Source organism: Canis lupus, chromosome 4 (genome assembly GCF_048164855.1).
Source record: "Canis lupus baileyi chromosome 4, mCanLup2.hap1, whole genome shotgun sequence".
Taxonomy (NCBI): domain Eukaryota; kingdom Metazoa; phylum Chordata; class Mammalia; order Carnivora; family Canidae; genus Canis; species Canis lupus.
Window position 1 is genome coordinate 27,364,117 of NC_132841.1, and position 20,305 is coordinate 27,384,421.

Below are 20,305 nucleotides of genomic sequence, written 5' to 3' on the forward strand. Positions count from 1 at the left end.
TCTCTTATATGCAGCTACATCTAATCTAAGCTGACACAGAAAGAAAAAACTATTTGAGGATATATGTCAATTAATGAGGAATTGAATCTTATTTTGGCATCCTGTTGGCCATGTGACAATATTTTGGCAATGATCTGCAGGGGGAGTTTTGTGATGGGAGCTACAAAAAACTATTTGTATTTAACTCAAAAGAGTAATCAAAGAAAACACCAGGAGAATATCTGTGCAAAAGGCCTAAGGAAGATGAAAATAAAAACTTCAAGTATAAAATAAAGGCAACTAGAAACTCCAGGGAAAATATAAAGCATTTAAAAATGGCATTACTTTGTTCTATAATGAACTATAGTTACACAAGCAAAATCATTTAAACAATAATAAGTGCCTTTATGAGGGGAAGCTTTCTTCCAGAAATGATCACTATTTGCTTCTGCTAGGAATCTTTATTCAGACAATGACATTTACTAACAACTTAAATTTCTTTAGGATATTTAAATGTTGGCCTCTTTTCCTAAATTTACCTGATGTGGTGAGTCCTTTATAGGCACACTCTTATTCAGTTTGGGAAAGTTTTATTATGCATATGATTATTATTTATATTCCACTGATTCAGATAATTGATTCAGGAACACCAATTACAACATCTTGTAAATATCTCAATAATATTACTAATAAGCCTTTATTTTACTTGTTTGTCTAATTGCTGTCATTCCTACTAAACTGATTCTTTGATCATATAACAGTACTTTTAAGTTCTATATTTCCAGAACTTAGCCTAGCATAAGGCAAATCAGAAGTGCTCAATGTTATTAAATGAATTAACATGAGAAAACTTTATTTCATTATTACAAGAACAGGTTACTTTTGGGCTATTTCTTCAAGGAAGGAGAAAAAGACAACAGTGAGAGAAGATGTGATTGAAGGGGAAAGGAGAATACTGAACACATTTATTAGACGTCCCTTCTCCAAAGCACTTAAGCAGCAGCAAGCATACCCTCAGAGCATGTCTGATGATATTTCAAAGCTTCTCTTCACAGATCACCTTGCAATTCCAGGTCACAAGGTGGGAGCTGCCAGCAGTCCTGGTATTAAACCACAGCACCAGCTTCTAGTCCTCCTTTAAGTGAGGTGGCTTGCGATGGACTAGCCTAGGGTAACTGTGCCAACTTACAGCTGCCCTGTCCTGTCTCCCTGCCAAATGGACTCAGACTTCAAGCGAGTAGTTTCACAAGCCTGCAAGGAATAGATATTTATAAAGACAAGTTATGTCGTGGTCATATTCACATAGCATCACCATCAACTCAGCATCCAGGCAAACCAGAACCATATCTTCTATGAACAATTGGCTTTACTTACTGTAGGATGCTAGGAAGAGAAACACATGGGGAAAATGAGGAATAGGTAGGTCTGACCAACTTAACCAAATAGAGGCATGTAACGAAAACCTTTTTCGTTTTCTTTTCTTCTTGCTCTCTCTCTCTCTCTCTTTTACATAGGGCCTTTGTCAGAGGCATTTGACATATAGTGGAAAGAGCATACATCTTAGAATTAATGGACCTTATCCTTGGTTCAGTTTCTGCACTTACTGGCTTTGTGTCCTTGAGCAAGTCCCTTTCTATCTCTGGGCCCTGTTTCCTCATTTGGAAAATGTCAACTTCATTGAGTTATATGAGTTATATTGAGCATTATAAAGAAATAATGGATGTGAGCATCCTTTGTAAAATGTAAACTATATTGCTCTTTTTCAAACTCGGAGATGCCTCAAGGCTGTTCAGCATATTGTGTTCAACTCATATGTAAAGAATGTTAAAGAGAAATATTATCAAATCAGGAAGAATTGCTTGTGTTAATAAACAGTATGAGAAAAAGATTTGCTAATATTTAACATCCTTCTTTGTCTATTAATCTACTAGTCAAATTTTATTGAGCATAGCATCACCATCATCAAAAATATTTGAGTGTCTACCATTCATTTATTTGGTAGACATTTGTCAAGTGCAAGACACTAGGTTAGCCCCCATGAGTGAACTAGTAAGGAAAAAGCAGAAGAGAATCTACACTCAGAATTAGAAAGTTATAATAATTCAAGCCTATGCTGGTGAATAAGTGTTATATGAATAATTTCTAGAATCACAGCGTATCACACCTGGATATCTATATGATACCTCCCCCCATTTAACTCTTACCTAATGCATGAGTTCTGTCTATACAATGATAACTAAGAACTCTGTAGAAGCCATTCTATTTCAATTAGATCTAGTTGTTAGAAAACTCTTCTTTATGGTTACCACTTGGGCCTCTTGCACCCATGCAACTAGCTTCCTCTTCCACATGATCATCACTTGGGTATTTAAAGATGGCCTTCATGCCTCCACTGGTGCCTCCTTTGTCCAGGAGATAGAGTGCTATTCTTCAGATCCCATCATCCCTTCCTTTCACCATCCTGCTTTGTCACCTGTGGGTCTGCCCAGGTTTCCTGTGTCCTACTCAGAGTGTCACATACAGCCTGGCCTCAGAATTCCAGAGCAGTTCCCACAGGACATAATAGAATGGGACTCAAAACTCTGTGTTTAAAGTTCTCATTGGTATTTACAATCCTTGAGATTATTAGCAAACCCTCATTTTGTTTATATATAGTATATCTCTCTTTACATGTAGCTACACGCTCTCATTGTGTATTTGTGAAGTTTGCTTTTTAGAACCACGTTCACAACTTCATGATTATATTTACTACGTTTTATTTGTTGATGTTGTCATAAACACCTGTCTCTAATACAGGTAATCCCTAATATAGTACAGTCCCTACTAGGATCATGAGAAAAATTACTCAAGGGTCAGTGCATAGTTTATAAGTCATGCATTGACTCTGAGAGTTTACCTGTGATTCATTTTTAGTCACTTCCCACAGTTGTATTTATGATGTCAATGTTCTCCCGCTTCCCACAGAAGTGGCCTGAAGAAAGAAAAAAAAATTGATTTATCCATAATCTTATTAAGATTTTGAATAACCCTTCCCTCTCGGAGTCAAGAAACAATAAAAAGTAGACATAGGAGTCAGATAGGGACAGGAATATTGGCTTTTATTGTTGATAAATTAAATTCAAGTATGGGGTATGGTGCCAGCCAAGACTATACAGCCTGTTTGCCAGTTGCACAGTAGAGGTGTTCTGCTCTCATGAGCTTACCTGTATCATGGCAACGGGAACAAAATATAAAATCAGTGTCCTATAGGCAAGCAAATGGGCAGCACACAAAAAGAGCCCAGAGGAGCAAATTTTCACATAGTAGGGCCAGAATCCAATTTCCCACATCAGATTCACTCCTCCCCTAGCGTAAGTAGAGGTGCTACTTCTCAAGAGTGACCTAGTCCATTTTCTGAGCCAAAGAGACACATGAAACAGAAGAGAGAATGGTTCCTGGACAAGTCCTTGCATTAACAAATAGGTGCTGAGTTCCACTACCCCTGTCCACTGCAGGATGAGCTGGCTTGTGTGAGTGCAGGTACCTCTTCCAGGGTGACCTACCCGTTCACACACAAGGTCCTGTGCCCAAACCTGTTTGTCCTTGGCCTTGTAAGTTTTTGTCTAAGGGGCTAATGGTCCAACCGTCAGCCTGGGAACAGCTCACATCCTTCCCATCACATCATTGCCTCTCCTTGGAATCTCACACTCTATAAGGGCTGGCGTTACTTGATATTAGACACCTGGATTTGGAGAGAAAGGTCATCCTTATGGGTTTGCTTTCCTCTCTCTGAAGTCCCTGTTCTCCAAGTCCTGCTGCACTGGATGTGAGCTGAGAGGAGCAAACTGCTGGCCAGAGAAGATGAGCATTGCTGTTGACATGCCCCTTAATCCCACCCCGGGGTGGAGGGTAGTGGGGAGGTTAAAGTTATATGTTCACATTCCTTTTTCCCCTGATTTCCTTATTACTCTTAAGATCATCTTCTTATCTCCTTGTTTCTGGGTACAAATAGTTCTCTGATCTTCTACAGGTTACCTGGAAGCTTTTGCAATCTCCTGTTCTAACTTAGAACAATGAAATATATAGAACATTTTTCACAATCACCCTACCCGAGCTGTGTATTCCTACTTCTTCACCTTCTAGAAATTAGTTGGCACTAACCCACACAAACATGGCTCCTGGGTTCATTTGCTTTTATGTGCAGTTGTTGAGGATAGGCCAGGTCCTAGAAGGCCATTGATAGTATTTGGAAGATGCATTTATACTAATTATCCAAACCCTTCCCATTTTTTATTCTAATAATACCCTTATTCTTTTCAAGTAATTCCATAACCATTATCTCACTTGGATTTTTAAAAGATCTCAGGAGTGAGGCAAATCATCAATTTGTCTTCCCATTCTATATCCAGGGATGGAGGCACAAAATGGTGGTTATTCGCTCAGGCTTAGAAGGGAGTTGGGGGCAGAAGTGGAATGATACCACATCTGTCCCCCAAGGCAACATACATTTTGCTGAATCTGCACAGGCTTTATAGGATTAGGATTTTCATATGGCTAACAAGATGCTGCCCCACAAGAAGCCAGCTCCGTCAGCTCTTGTTGAATGCCCAGCTTTGGCATAGTTTTTTGAGAAAGCCCATTCCCTGAGTCAGTGGAAAAAATTCTTTGTTGTGGGCAAAAATAAAAGTGTCACCACTGTCTGGTGACGGATGGTAACTACATTTATGGTGGTGACCATTGCATAATGTATAAAATTGTCACATCACTGTGTTGTACACCTGAAACTAATATAACACTGTGGGTCACCCCTACTTCAATAATAACAACTGAGGAAAAAAAAGAATCACAGAAGATTTGGGTGATAGTTGCAAAAGCCAGAGTTTAAGCACAGTAGAAACTAATGGGAGATGAAGCGGTTTCATGATACAGTCTACCTCTCTGCCACCCGTTTTGAGTGTTACAACAGCTCAGATGGACTAAAGGAAAAAGAAAACACTCATTTTGTCCTTATAGAAGGCACTTTTGTGCTATCTGTTAAAGCCACTGGAGGGAAAATTTGGATGGACGAGGAGAGCACTTTTGCGCCTACATATTTGTCCATATTATGATAATGAGAAGAGGGAATTACGGACATGCATCCATACAGAGCTTGCAGCACTGTGAAGTTTTGTCTTTAATTAAGATCCATAGTTTTGCCCCTCTCTCCTTTATTAAGATGAAAGCATTACTAAAAAGAAGAAGGAAAACAATAGACAACTGAAACCTCCCATCCAGAAAAATCTCTGCAATTTTAGATAACTCATACGCCAAATTATTCCACTTTAATGAAAAGCGAAAAAATGCAAAGGAATCCATGTGTATAGATGACTTGAGTGCATCCACCCATATCCCAAAGCAGCACGTTTCCAAAGGGCAGAGATAGCCTCATGCGATGCCTCTTTTCTTTGTTTAATTTCCTCACAACACATCCTTCTCAAAGGAGAAGTGCCCAAGTTCTCTCCCTCCCACGTTGTTTTCAAACCTGGTCACCACTGCATGCATTTCTAAATGACAAGGCGACTGGCTCTAAACTTTGATATGTTGAGAGAAAACCCAAACTGACAGGTGGAGGAGGCAGAAAGAGGAAGGCACTGCCCATTCCTCCCTCATCCCAAATGTCATCCCTTCCTTGTCCAGGCTAAGTAGGCAATGCTGATGAAGAAACAAGCAGACACTTGAAAGTTTCTGACAGGTGTCATGGGCTCAGGCACTGAGTGGCCAGGAGTGATGGAGCTTGACGTGACAGTGGCAGAGCGATCGAGGCTGGCTCCAGGACATGCAGAGTTTGGTGTATGTCAATTCCAATTCTTGTCATGCCCCAACTCCAGAGTGGTAACTACAAATGGACAGAGCCAGTGGGAAGTGTTCAGAAAACTTAAAAACAGTCTTTCCTGACCAAGTCATATCACCAAGCTGCAATAAAGTAGAATCAGCCACCCAGTGTAGGTGTACTCCAGCTAGGGAGGGTCAGGAAGGGGGGGGGGGTGGAGCTGGTCACACTGGTTTGATGTGCTTTTCCCTGCCCTCTTTCTTTGTTCTCTGTGTTGCTCTCCAAGAAAAGAGTTTCAGTTATCCTAATACTTTCCCACATTTCTGCGTGTGACTTTTTGTGCTGCCAGCATTTTCCCCCACCAATATCTCCTGACGACTCTAATTCCTTTAATATAATGATCTTTGCAGCATTTCCTGTAGAATCTAAATATTTGCCAAACCTGCTCTTCTGACCCGGCTGGAGAGTGATTTATAATGGGAAAGGAGAACTAGCTTCTCGGTAAAACCGTGCAAATAGTTTCATAAATATTCCTCTGTTGCATTATTTTGAAATATTACTTCTTTTAACAGTCTGCCAAAGTCAAATATTTCTGCTAAATAAAAATCCATGGCTAGTCCTTTCGCCCAGCCAAAGTAACAGGTGGTAACCAAGCTCACCTGGTGGGAGAGCCCGGCTTGATTAACTCCAGCCCAGAAGTGATGGTTAACTGGCATTAAGGCATGATGGATGGCAGCAGATGTGTGTATAATCTTTAGCCCGGCCTTCCAGCCTACTAACAGAGAATGTATTTACTTAATGGTTTTTAATTCAATTCATTGGCCTGTCATTAAGCATTTTTAAATAACATAAGGACTTTGTAAGTACATTCATTTTTTTAAAAAATCCAACAAATAATTATTTGATAAAAAAAGTCTGTAGTACATGTAGGCTCTGAATTTGGTTTCCACTGAAAATCCCTTGGAGCCTCAGGCACAGTGATAAATCAACTGTGGTGTGACTGTCTGCCTCTACAAATGCCGACAGTCAATGCTGAAGTGAAAAGAGAATTCTGGTGTCACAGTGACCCAAGTAGAGCCTGAAATTTGAGAAAAGCAGGGCCCCCGAGTAGCTACTTTAATTGCAACCTGCCTGTGGAGACCCAAGGTAAGTTTGGGCCATATGTGCTGCTACATCTCAGTTTCAGCTACTTTCTGCTCTGGTTTTGTCCTTGGTGACTGGAGATGACCCATATAGCAGAGTAGCTCCTTCTGCCTGAAATCAGTGATGGCCAGTTTGTGTCAGGACCCCCAGGCCCTCCCTGTGCACACATCAGTCCTGGTGTCTCATCCTTTTCCATGATTCAAGCTCACATCTCTACAATGTTTACTTCTAAGTATGTTTTTCTCACTAATTCTGTCTTCCAGCCTCGCACCTTGCATCTCCATACTGACAATAACCCCTGGTATGCATACCTCCTAGGCTGAAGGAATCTAGATTGCTTCTACCAGTTATGTTTTCTGCTGGTTCCCTACTCTGCTGGTGGTTCTGCCATTGGTCAAGCCTCTAAATTTCAGTGGTACTTAAAATTCTCCTCTTCCTTTTCTCCCTGTAGTCAAGCAGTCGTTCAGACCTGTCAGTTCTCTTACATAAAACTTCCTCCATCTGCCCCCATTCTGATTTTTGAAATGTTTTTATAGCTTGCTTTTTAAATTATGTATTTTCATCATGAACTTTTCAAATAGTATAGTAAGACATAAGGGAAGAAAAATACAACCAGAACAAAAAAAAAAGTAATATTCAAAATCATACTGCCCATAAATATAAAATTAGATAACATTCTTCTAGACTATTTTTAATGCACATATATGAACAGATGGATGGAGAAAAACTAAAACAGGTTTATGCTACCAATGTTATTTTAATAAAATATAATATTAAGAGGAAAAAAAGAAAAATAATTAAAAATAAGGAAACTGCTTAATTTCAGCTATTTCTTTACCACAAGAGATATAAATGCCTAAATCATCTAAGGCTAAAAAAATATGAACTTCCAACTTTAAGAGATTATGGAAATATTACACTTCTTAAAATTCCACTTCAATTTTAATCAATAGTGACCAAATTCACACAATTAGGTAAGTGGGTGGCCTTTTTATACCTCCTGTCAAGACTCCTACCCCCACCTCCCAAATTTACTTACCAAGAATTATGATATTTATGTTCTACAATCACAATGTACAGGGTATGATCATCTTAGTTCTTTATTTGTATTAATTTCTTGCTCACTACCAGTCTTTTCTCTGGCGCTTCTCCATTCCTGAGTGTTTTGGTCTTGATTCCCTCCTGCTTGGTTAGATTTGATTGTGGAGTACTTTTCTCAAAAAGAACTTTTGTGCTGCATCCTCCAAGTTCTTTGTGTGCCACATCACACTATTATTCTATCAGCAAGATTTAGCTATTGTAGTACTGGTTTCTGGCATTGAACACCCCATGCTCCTTTTACAAGTCACTATTCTCTTGCATTAGGCTGGGTTTCATCATTGGGTGGTTGTATTCTCATCCCCCACCACCACCAAAAAGGGAAGGAAGGAAGAAAGGAAGGGAGTCAACTGACTTAAAGGGAAGGAAGGAAGGAAGGAAGGAAGGAAGGAAGGAAGGGAGGAAGGAAAAAGGACTGAAGCACCTAAAAGGTAATTGCCATATGATCAAGTTCTGTCACATTTGAAAATGTCTTCACTTTGCTTCTCTACTTGAGTGTTCTTTAGAATTTTCCATTCATTTTTTTCTCAATATACTTTAATTTCAGTTTCTATTTTATATTTGAAAAAAGAGATGCTTATGGGACTCTCTCATATTATTGTATTGTTACTAGTGCTATTTCATTGTAAGCATAATACATTTTTTGGTACTTTTTTTTTTTTCATTTTTTGGTACTTTTAATTCTGAAGTTTATTGGGGACTTCCAAGTGATCTAATATATGGGCAAATTTTACAAATAGTCATACCCTGAAAACAAAGTATATTCTTATTCTTTTAAGATTTATTTATTTTAGAGAGAGAGAGAGATAGAGTGAGCAGGGGGAAGGGCAAAGGGAGAGAGAATCCTGAAGCGGACTTTCCGCTGAGCACAAAGCTCAACACAGGGCTCAATCCCAGGGCTCTGAGATCATGACCTGAGCCAAAATCAAGAGTGGACCACTCAACTATTGAGCCTCCCAGGCACCTCAAGAAGGTATATTCCTTATTTTCAGTGTTTGAAGCTCAAAATATATCAAGGAATAAATACGCCTTTTTTTTTTTACCTTTAAAAAAAAAGCGTATGAGGTGCAGGGGTAGGGCAGAGGTTGAGAGAGAATTTTAAGCAGGTTCTACTTTCAGTGCAGAGCCTGACAGAGGGCTCTATCTCATGACCCTGCAATCACAACCTGAGCCAAAATCAAAAGTCAGACACTTAGCCAACTGAGCCACCCTGGTGCCCTCCTTTTTAATTATGTTATTTGAGTCTTCTGTTTGTTTCCTTGTAAAGATAGAGGAATTAAAATCTTAGGCCAGCATCTTTTTGCTTATCCATATAACTATAGCATCCACATTCATAAATCAACATGATTTATGAATGTGGGTGCTATGTTATTGAATGCATATAATCACAACGGTTATGTATTCATTATACTATATATTATACTCTTTAGCCTATTATTTTGCCAGCATTATTTAAAGATCTGGGGCTGAATTCAATAAGATATATTATTAAGTTTGCTAATTCATTGTCTTCTTTATTTCATCTTCCTTGTTTATAGTTGCCTTTTTCTCCCCACATCTTCTGAGTCGTGATGTATTTAGGTATGTCTCCTATACAGAACATAGAGTTTTGTTTTTATATTTCTCTATCAATATTTATGCACAAACTTTTTTATGAAATTTTTCTAATGATTAGCAAAGTTGAAAGACTTTTAGAGAGGATTTTTTTTTTCATTCAACCTGAAATTCTTCATGTGTGTTTTTGTGGTGGTTAGCTTTATATTTGGCTAGTGTTAGTACCCAGTTATTTCATCATACACTAAGTTACTATGAAGATATATAGCAGATGTGATTAGCATCTATTGTCAACTGACTTTAAGTAAAGGATTATTCTTAATTATCTGGCTGGACCGATCCTGTCAGTTTCAAGTTCTTAAGAGCAAGAAACCTGAGGAAAAAGAAGTTCCATCTGTGCACTGCAGTGTCAGCTCTTAAGAGTCTCCAGCCTACTTTTCCTGATGGCCCGTACTACAGATTTTGAACTTGCCTAGCCAACCCCACCATCACATAAGCCAATTCTCTGCTATCAATCTCTTTATATATATAATCACTGGTTATGCTTCTCTGTTGGAACCTTGATTGAAATGGTGTCCTAAAATAGACAATAAATATGTTAGCTTAATTTTTATTTCTCACTCTCCTTTTCTACTACATTATTTTCTATTTCTATTCTTCCTAGTCTTATTAAAGTTTAGTGTGTGTGTATTCATGTGTGTGTGTTGCAAGTGTTGGATCTGCTGATGTCTGGAAACAAGGGACGAATACATAGTGATTGGAGAGTTATGTGCAATAATCCCTCAAAGATAGTGCACATGGAAAAAGTGATCCAAGAAAGAAAATATGGAACAGTTGTATGGTGTGTATAGTCCCATACTCTTCTGTGGCTTGCTACATTCAGCCATTATTTCCTGGTGGTTTAAAATATTGACATGGTGATAAATATCGTACATGAATTAATGATTTCCTCACTATACCAACACCATATCTACTAACTTCAAATCATGTATGGCCTAACTCATGTAACAGAAGTATGCGTTTTATAGGATAGATGATACTTGATTTGTGAACCTTGAATGGTATGCTTTGATTTCTAGCTGTTAAAGATGAGGAAATCAGTATACTTTTCTACCTCTTATCTTTTTCCTCTTTCATTGCTCAATTTATATATATATATATTATATATAAATATATATAATATATATATAAACTATATATATATAGTTTCTGTATTATTAAAGTGTGTATTATTTTACTCTGTAAAACTTGACTCTGTTATCCTAATTGCCATTTTTGTTTATTTACATTTAGTTCCAAGTTTACAGTTTAATCCTTGTTATAGACTCAGTACTTAGTATCAGTATCACTATTTGACTCAGACAAAAAGTATACTTTAGCAGTCCCTGCACTGACCCTTTCCTCTGATTGTACCTGCCATGGACTGAATGTTTATATCTCCCCAGATTCATTTGCTGAAGCCCTAACCCCACAGTAAGAGGAATTTGGAGGTTGGATCTTTGGGAGGTAATTAGGTTTACATAAGGTCATGAGAGTGGGGCCACTGTGGTGGGATTTGTGTCTTTATAAGAGGAAGGAGAGAAACCAAAGCTATCTCTATTACATGAGAACACAGCAGGAAGGCAGCCATCTACAAGCTAGGAAGAGTGTTCTCACCAAGAGCCAAATTTGCCAGCATCTCAATCTTGGACTTCCCAACATCCAGAACTGTGAGAAATAAATATTTGTTGTTTAAATCACTCAATATATAGTATTTTGTTGTAGCATCTTGAGCAGACAACACAGTGCCCCTCCCCATGGGGTAAAGAATGTGTAAGAGCCAGTGGGATGGGGAAATACCCACCCAAAGCCCACATACTCTCATCCACACCATGTTTCTATCTAATACCCAAACCACTCTAAACTCAATTCTATGGCTTGAAAGCAACCAATATAAAGATGCATTACCTTTAAAAGGAACAATATTAGGATAGACAGCTAATATCCCAAGAGAAACAATAGTAGCTTGTGGACAACAGAATGGTATATTTAGAATACTGAAATTAAATGACTGCCACTTTGTAATTCCATACTCAGCAAAAATATCCTTTAATAGTGAAGACAAAAATAAGTTTCTATGGGATCCCTGGGTGGCGCAGCGGTTTGGCGCCTGCCTTTGGCCCAGGGCGCAATCCGGGAGACCCCTGGATCGAATCCCACGTTGGGCTCCCGGTGCATGGAGCCTGCTTCTCCCTCTGCCTGTGTCTCTGCCTCTCTCTCTCTGTGTGTGACTATCATAAATAAATAAAAATTAAAAAAAAATAAGTTTCTAGACAAAGACAGAGAATTTGTTGCTTGCAAGAGTGAGCTAAATAAAGACTCAAGGGAGTTCTGGTACAATGAAAATTACTGATAGAATTAAGGGTATGCAATAAGGAATAAAGACCACAGTAAGAGAAGGAAATATGTGGACAGCCAGAAAGGCATATTGACTATACAAAAAGAGCAATGTCTTCTGTAATTTAAAATACATATCCAAAATTAAAATGTATGGTAACAACTAACATGAAAAACATCAAAGATGCTAGAATAAATGGAGGTTAAATATTCTAAGGATTGTCTGGGAGGAGGTGAAAGTACTAACATATTAGATCCTAATAACTCAATAATCTATTTTTTAATATCTAGGAAAACCACTAAAAGAACAGGAAAAAAACTTACAGAAAATAAAGAGAATATTAAAAATATTTGATGAATCAAAAAAACTTGAAGAAAGGAGAGGTAAAGGTACCAAAAGTAGGTAACAAATGAAAAACATTAAGATTGTAAATATAAACCCAAATAATATCAAATGTAAGTTGCCTGAATATTTCAAACAAAGACAAATATTCTTAGATGGATAAAACCTCAAAGTCATAGTTACAAGAGACAATTGAGATAAATTATAGAGAGGTTTGAATATTAAAGGATGGAGAAAAGATATGGAAACATTAGCCATAAAAAACCTGATGTAATATCAGATAAGGCACAAAACATTACTGGAGATGATTTCCTAACAAAAGGTCTATAGCCAAGAAGATAGAAAAATTTATATGGACCTAAAGATTACTTCAAAATACATAAATACAAAAACCAAAGAGAGATAAATCTATAAACAAAATGAGAGAATTTAACATGCCTCTCTTAGTAATTGGTAAACCAAGCAGACAAAAGATAGTAAGAATCTAGAATCTATTAACAACATGATGAATAAATCTGAGTCTAATAGAGGAAAATGAATTGAATATTGACAGAATCCCATTCTTTTCTAGTAGATACAGAACATTTATCAAAATTTGTGACAAGCTAGACTTTTTTTTTTTAAAGATTTTATTTAGTCATTCATGAGAGACACAGAGAGATCCAGAGACATAGGCAGAGGGAGAAGCAGGCTCCTCGCAGGGAGCCTGATGTGGGACTCGATCCCAGACCCCAGGATCATACTCTGAGATGAAGGCAGACACTCAACCGCTGAGCCACCCAGGTGTCCCACAAGCTAGACCGTATAGTCTCAACCTACTTCAGTGTCTCCCCCTTGATACTATTGACATTTTGGGCTTGATAAAATTCTTTGTTATGAGAGATTTTCTGTGCATCATAGGTTGCTTGGCAGTATTCCTGGCCTCTATCCACTGGATGCCAGTAACAGCTCCCCTCTCCTAGTTATAATAGCACTCATCTCCAGATATTGCCAGATGTCCTCTGGGGGGCAAACTCATGACTGATTTAGAGTTCTTCTAAAATTGTTTTATAGTTTAATGAAACCAGTAATCAATAACAAAAGATTATTAAAACTCCCCACAGTATGCAATTAGACAATACAGTTTAAATAACACAAGGCAAATAAATAATCAAAATGGAAATAAAAATATATTTTAAGTTGAATTGTGAGATAAGACTTATTAAAACTTACATGATGCAACTCAAACTGTTCTTAAAATAAAATATATAGAATTAAATGCATAGGGATGCCTAGGTGGCTCAGTGGTTGAGTGTCTGCTTTTTGGCTCAGGGTGTGATCCTGAGATTCTGGGATCGAGTCCCACATGAGGATCCTGTGGGGAGCCTGCTTCTCCCTCTGCCTATGTCTCTGCCAATCTCTCTGGTCGCTCATAAATAAATAAATAAAATATTTTTTAAAAGAGAATTAAATGCATATATTAAAAAGAAGAAAATATAAATCCAAGATAGGAAGTCCAGGATTTATGGCCAAGAAGATTGGCAAATACTCTCCCCAAAAAGTAACTATAAAGCTGGACAAAATCAACAAGTAATAGTATGCCACTACTCTAGAATTCTACCAAAGTCATAAATAACAATCTGGGATAAATTGTTGAATTCAGGATAAGAACAATGGGATTCTGTGGCATTCAGGCCTGGGGCTGTGGCTACTTCCATTACTACCTCCTCCAATAGGTGATGGGGAGATTCCACCAGGAGAAGGTAGGCCAGGAAGACCAGCAATTTTTCTGACACAGTTGAGGAGGACTCACTCCATTTGGGGCAGTAGGTATTGCCCATCTTCAGTGGAAATGACTTCTGTAAGGCAAACAAGTGGTAAGGTCAATGGCTTCATTCTAGTAGCTTGAGGGTATAGTCCTGATTGGGACAAACATATTTTTAGCTGAGTCTATACACATGGTCAGTGGAGACAGAGCACCTCCGAGCTATTCTCACACTCCTGGCTTACCCTGGAGATGCACACATAAAGTACAAGACTCAAAAGGAACTAGAGGACAATAAAACACAAGGCAGACTGAAAACATTCTGGATTTTTTTAATGCCTCCTATTTAGAATATGTGAAGAACTCCTAAAACTCAGTGATAAGACCAAAAATTCAAAAATACAGGTAAAGTATTTGAACAATCATTTCATCAAATGATATATAGAATTGGTTAATATGCACAAAAAAGTGCTTAATATAACACCATTAATTTCTAGAGAAATGCAGATTAAAATCATAATGAGATATCACTGTACACCCGCTAAAATGACTATACTCAAAACGAAAGATAATACAAACTATTAATGAGAATGTGGAGAAACTAGAAGCCTTACGCATTGCTGATGAGAATGTAAAATAGTACAGAAACTTCAGAAAACAATTTGGCAGTTTCTTTAAAAAATGAAGATAAATGTAGTATATGATCCATTATTTCTATTCCTAATAATCTACACAGAGAAATGAAAACATATGCCCACATGAAGACATGTACATTCATATTCAGAGCTGCACTAGTCATTTGTCCCTGATATTTGTAATTTGTGTCCTTTATCTTTTTCTTGATAAACCCTTAGGAAAATTGGTGAAGAAAAAAAAAAGATGGCATAGGTCACAAATAGCAGGAATAAATAAGGGAATGAAAATATAGAACCTAAACATTTGAAGGAAGATATCATGAATAATTTATGCCAATAAATTTTAAAAACTAGATGAAACCCTCAATTTTAAAAAAGAAACTCACTAAAATTGACAAAGGAAGAAATAGAAAGTCTGATTATCCATTTGTTGGATAAAAAAATGAATTTCCAGCAAGAGTAGCCTTTTTTTTTTTTTAATTAAGAGTAGCCTTTAAGAATGAAGGTGAAATAAAAACATTCTTATATGAAGGAATACTATGAAATTTTGTTACCAGAAACAAGCCTGATCTAGAAGAATTGCTAAAGGAAGTTCTTCAGACAGAGGGACATAATAACAGAAGAAAACGTAAAACTCTGGAAGTAAAGGAAGAACAACAGAAATGCTAAATAACTAGGTAAATATAGGGGGCTATTCTTTCCCTACTGAGTTCTTTAAAAATGTATTTGTTCATTGAAATAAAAAATTAAAACATTGTCCCAAGGAGTTTTCATTTTATATAGATGTAATATATTAGACAACCATAACCAAAGAAGGGAGGATACAGGGACCTCTATTGTGGTACATTTCCTACATTACACACAATGTGGTAAAGTGTTGATTCTAAGTAGAATGCTAGAGATTAAGATTGTATTTTTTATTTTTTAGAAAGTATTTTTAAACTGAGGCATTCAACCACTGAGCCATCCAGGTACCCCAAGATTGTATTTTTTAATTCCTAGGGCAACAAATAGAAATTATATAAATATATTTAAAAACACAATATACAATTAAGTAGAATGCTGATAATATCTGAAAATCCCAAAAAGGGCAGGAAAGAAGAAACAGAGGAATAAAAACCAGAAAACAATAAAATGGTAGATTTAAATCTAAACATATCAACATCACTAAATACTAGTGGTGTAAAGATACCAAGTAAAAGACAAAGATCATCAAAATTGATAAATATATAACTGAAAGAAACTATAGAAACCCTCTGGAACTATATAGAATATACATGGGTTAAGAGTAAAAAGCATAAAAGTCCAGCTTGCCAATACTATTTTTTTTTAAAAACCTAGAACATTTATCATTTATATTAGTATCTGACAAAGTAGAATTTAGAGGAGAAAAAAAAGGATAAAGGTGGACAATGTATAATGACAAAATATCAATTTACCAAAAAGACATAATGATTGTAACTAGATATACAACTAACTACAGAGCTTTAAAACTGACTACTGTGGGTTGAATTGTATTCTTCCCAAAAATGTATTCAGTAAACTCTAATCCAATATAAATGGTGTCTTAAGAAGAGAAGAGGGATGCCTGGGTGGCTCAGCAGTTGAGCGTCTGCTTTTGGCTCAGGGCGTGATTCTGGGTCCAGGATCTAATCCCACATCGGGCTCCCCTGCAGGGAGCCTGCTTCTCCCTCTGCTTGTGTCTCTGCCTCTCTCTGTGTGTCTCTTAAGAATAAATAAATAAAATCTTAGGAGAAGAAGAAGAAGAAAGAAGAAGAAGAAGAAGAAAGAAGAAGAAGAAGAAGAAGAAGAAGAAGAAGAAGAAGAAGAAGAAGAAGAAGAAGAAGAAGAAGAAGAAGAAGGAGGAGGTGGAGGAGGAGAGGAGGAAGAGGAGGAGGAGGAGAATGAGAAGGAGGAGAAGAAGAAGGAGAAGGAGAAGGAAAAGGAGAAGGAGAAGGAGAAGGAGGAGGAGGGGAGGAGGAGGAGGAGGAGGAGAAGGAGGAGAAGGAGAAGGAGAAAGAAGGAGAAGGAGAAGGAGAAGGTGGAGGAGGAGAAGGAGAAGGAGAAGGAGAAGGAGAAGGAGAAGGAGAAGGAGAGGAGGAGGAAGAAGAAGAAGAAACACAATTGGAGGGGCACTGACTAGATCTGGGTGGTGGTATGGCTGTGTTCACTTTGTGGAAAATCCACTGAGCTCTACTATGTTGTACTTTGTGTATTTTGTGTTCTGCATATGTATCATATTTCAATAAAAATTCTATTTAAAATGTCTAAAAATAAATAATATGCCTGTTGTCATTATGCCCAAGTTGTATAGTCCTACAACACATTTTAGCTTCTATTCCAAACCAATAAATTGTATTCCAAACCAATAAATAAACAATAGGCATTTCGGTAGGTAGGTGGGTACGTAGGTGGATAGGTACCAGGTAGGTAGGCAGGTGTATGTGGGATAGGTAGCCCCGGGACCCCCCTAGAGAATACTCATTACATGTTTGGGCAGGAGAAAATACCTTGGTATTGGCATATAGTAAAAATATCTTTAGCAGTTCCTGGGAATAGCATTAAAAATAATAGAGTGGTAGTCTGAAGAGAAGGATGACTAATTGTAGTAATATGGAGGCTTTATAAAATTTAAAAAGCTATTACTAGTTTGGAAGTGTTGAGTTACTGTATTGTACACCTGAAACTAATATAACGCTGCATGCTAACTAACTGGAACTAAAATAAAAAACTGTTTTTAAAAGTTATTATTTTAATTCTTTGAACTTATTAACCTCAAAAGGGACAGACAAAACATAAAATATACTCAGAACATAGACAAATTATTCGATTGATAATGTAATTGATTCATTTGATTGCTACCATACTTTACCTTTATTATGTAGTTCAAGTAATAATTGTATACTACACATAATAAAATAGAAGTTCAGAAAGATAAAACAACATAGAAACAAAATTAAAAACCTGAATGAACCAACCAAACCAAAAAGCTAAATCTACCGAAATGATACTGTGGGGATATTTAATGTTAGATCAGAGGGTTCATTTCAGGAATGGGCCTTATGCATGTTTGAAACATGGGCCCTACTGGAGTTCCCCATGCCCGGAAAATTAACCATTAATTCATTCATTTATGTAGTCCTGCAATAAAGAGAAATGTGCCAGGATATAAAGCATTTATCATTTGCATCTGAAGAGCAAGCAGCACCACAGTCAGATACTTCACATCAGAAAGATGGGTGAGAGGAGAGGGAGACAAAAAGGTATTTTTAATAGTAGGACAATGACAAAATCAAGCTTCTTGCTACTGGTTGAATCTTCATTCCATGGAGTGTTTATCCACAGCAGCTGTTATGTTTTTGTTTTGTGTGTGTGTGGTGTGCGCGCGCGTGTGTGTGAGAGGGGCTTGGGAAAAGTGGAAGCCTCTCCCTGTATCCAGTACCTGGGTGTGAGCTGTCAACTCATGCTTTGTCAGAATATCATCTCTCATCCCTGATCATCAAAGAAACATCATATATCCTAATCATGTCTGTTGATGTCTTTCACTATTATTGTCCCACTGGCCAACCAGGCATATTGTTAAATTTTGCAGGATCTCATTGCCATTTTGAGGATGTTGTTCTTTATATTAAGTATAATGAGAGTTTATTGAATAATTTTATCTTACACTGACAGGATCATATTTGTATTTTGCAATGAGTACTCTAACTATTAGACGTACTCACTGATAAGGAATGTGGGGTTCTTTAGGAAGTTCTTAAAGAAGTCCAGTAAGAGATGGTTCTGGCATAAACTAGGAGAGCGGTCAGCAAACTATTTCTGTAAAGGACAAAGAGGTAAGTATTTTAAGCTTTGTCAGCCATATGGTCTCTAGCGAAACTACTCTACTCAAAATGGTCACGGACAGCATATTAACAAATGAGTGTGTCTGTGATCCCATAAAACTTGGTTTACAAAAACAGGAGGTGGGCTAGATTTGGCCTGCAGACCAAAGTTTGTTAATCCTGAACTAGAATGATAGTAAGGGAGGCACGTGGCTTTAAGACATGCTTAAGAAATAAATCAGATCTTTCTGAGAGATCTGATGTGGAGAAAAAAAGCAAGTGGGGTGGGTGATGACCCCTAGATATGAGTCAACTTTGTAGATTTAGTGGAGGCCCTTCTTACTCTATCCCCACTCTTCCTCCCATCCATATGTTGTCCTCATTAGTCGTTGTTTTTGTCTGTCCATCACATTTGAACACCTTTCCCATGCTTCCAGTGTTTCTACCTATGAATCCTCACTACCCTACAGTAAATGCCAAAAACTTGGTTTTCCAGTTCCCTGGCAGTGTAGGCATGTGACTTAGGCTCCACTGGTCAGATGTTTCTATGTAAGACTCTGATTTGGAACCTAGGGACTCAGTTAAGCATATACCAGCCAGACTCCACTCTGAAGGGATAGAAGGAGAGATGTCCCAAAGATAGCAGTGACTGAGACTAGTGACGTGTCCTAACTCAACATCAGGGCTGTGCATGAGCTGCCAGCCTGGGCCAGGTGGTAGTGATGCCCTCACTGACATAGCTCATGATGAAGGAGGCTATTTTTCCCTGAAGCACCTCCAAACCTGGCTCTCTGGCTCTCTCCCAGATACTCTGTGAGTCACATAACATGCTCTAATAAAACATGCTCTTTTCCCTCTTGAACTAGCTAGACTAGGTCCTGCTGTCTATAACTAAGAACATTCACTGGTTCCCTGCTTCAAGTCTCCCTCAACCCTCTCTCTGGGCAAGAGAGAATTCCATAGAAACTCCTGAACCAGGGGATCCCTGGGTGGCTCAGCGGTTTAGCGCCGCCTTCAGCCCAGGGCGTGATCCTGGAGTCCCAGGATCGAGTCCTACATCAGGCTCCCTGCATGGAGTCTGCTTTTCCCTCTGCCTGTGTCTCTAACTCTCTATCTCTCTCTCTCTCATGAATAAATAAATAAAATCTTTAAAAAAAAAAGTTCCTGAAGCATTCTTTCTATGAAGCATCTTTTCATCTCATCAGGGCTCTAAGAGTTGCACAAGCAAAAAGATTTTAAAACCCAAATAAAAGAATCATTAATAATCAAGCCCTAAGTTGAGAGAAGAAAATAGTAAGCTTGAAATCAAGTTTTCAAGCTCTGTGCAGTGGCAGTATCGTCTCCAATGAGGTTTATCTGAGGCGTGATTATTGCTAATTGAAATCAAGTTTTCAAAAATAAAGTTAATAAGGATGGCAGTGGATAAGAGAGGAGAAAGGCAAGCAGGCTGGAGGAAGTCCATAGTCAGGACCTCAGAGGCAAGGAGGAGACTGGTCTACTGTGTGTACAGTTTGGGTGGGGACACAGATCATGTGGCATACGGATGTGCAATGCCAGATCATGCTAGAGAAGCCTTGAAACGTATCTGTGCAAGGGAGGACTGTCCCAGTGCAGCACCCCTATGACTGCTGACCTAAAATTACTTCCCACTGCTTCTCCTTCCTGGCCTTTGTACATGTTGTTCCCTTTACTTGGCTCATTGTAGGTGCTCAACCAATATTTGTTCAATGAATGAATGAGTGAATGAATACAAAAATGAAGAATCGATGCAAGAAAGCCTACATGGCTGACATTGGAGCAGAGCAGTGAGTCTGAGTGCAG

General features: G+C 37.9%; 1 pseudogene; it reads left to right on the top strand.

The window, feature by feature from the left end:
* The first annotated feature begins 19,800 nt into the window (after positions 1-19,800).
* Positions 19,801-19,883, top strand: LOC140632832 (U4 spliceosomal RNA; annotated as a pseudogene).
* Positions 19,884-20,305: the final 422 nt, after the last annotated feature.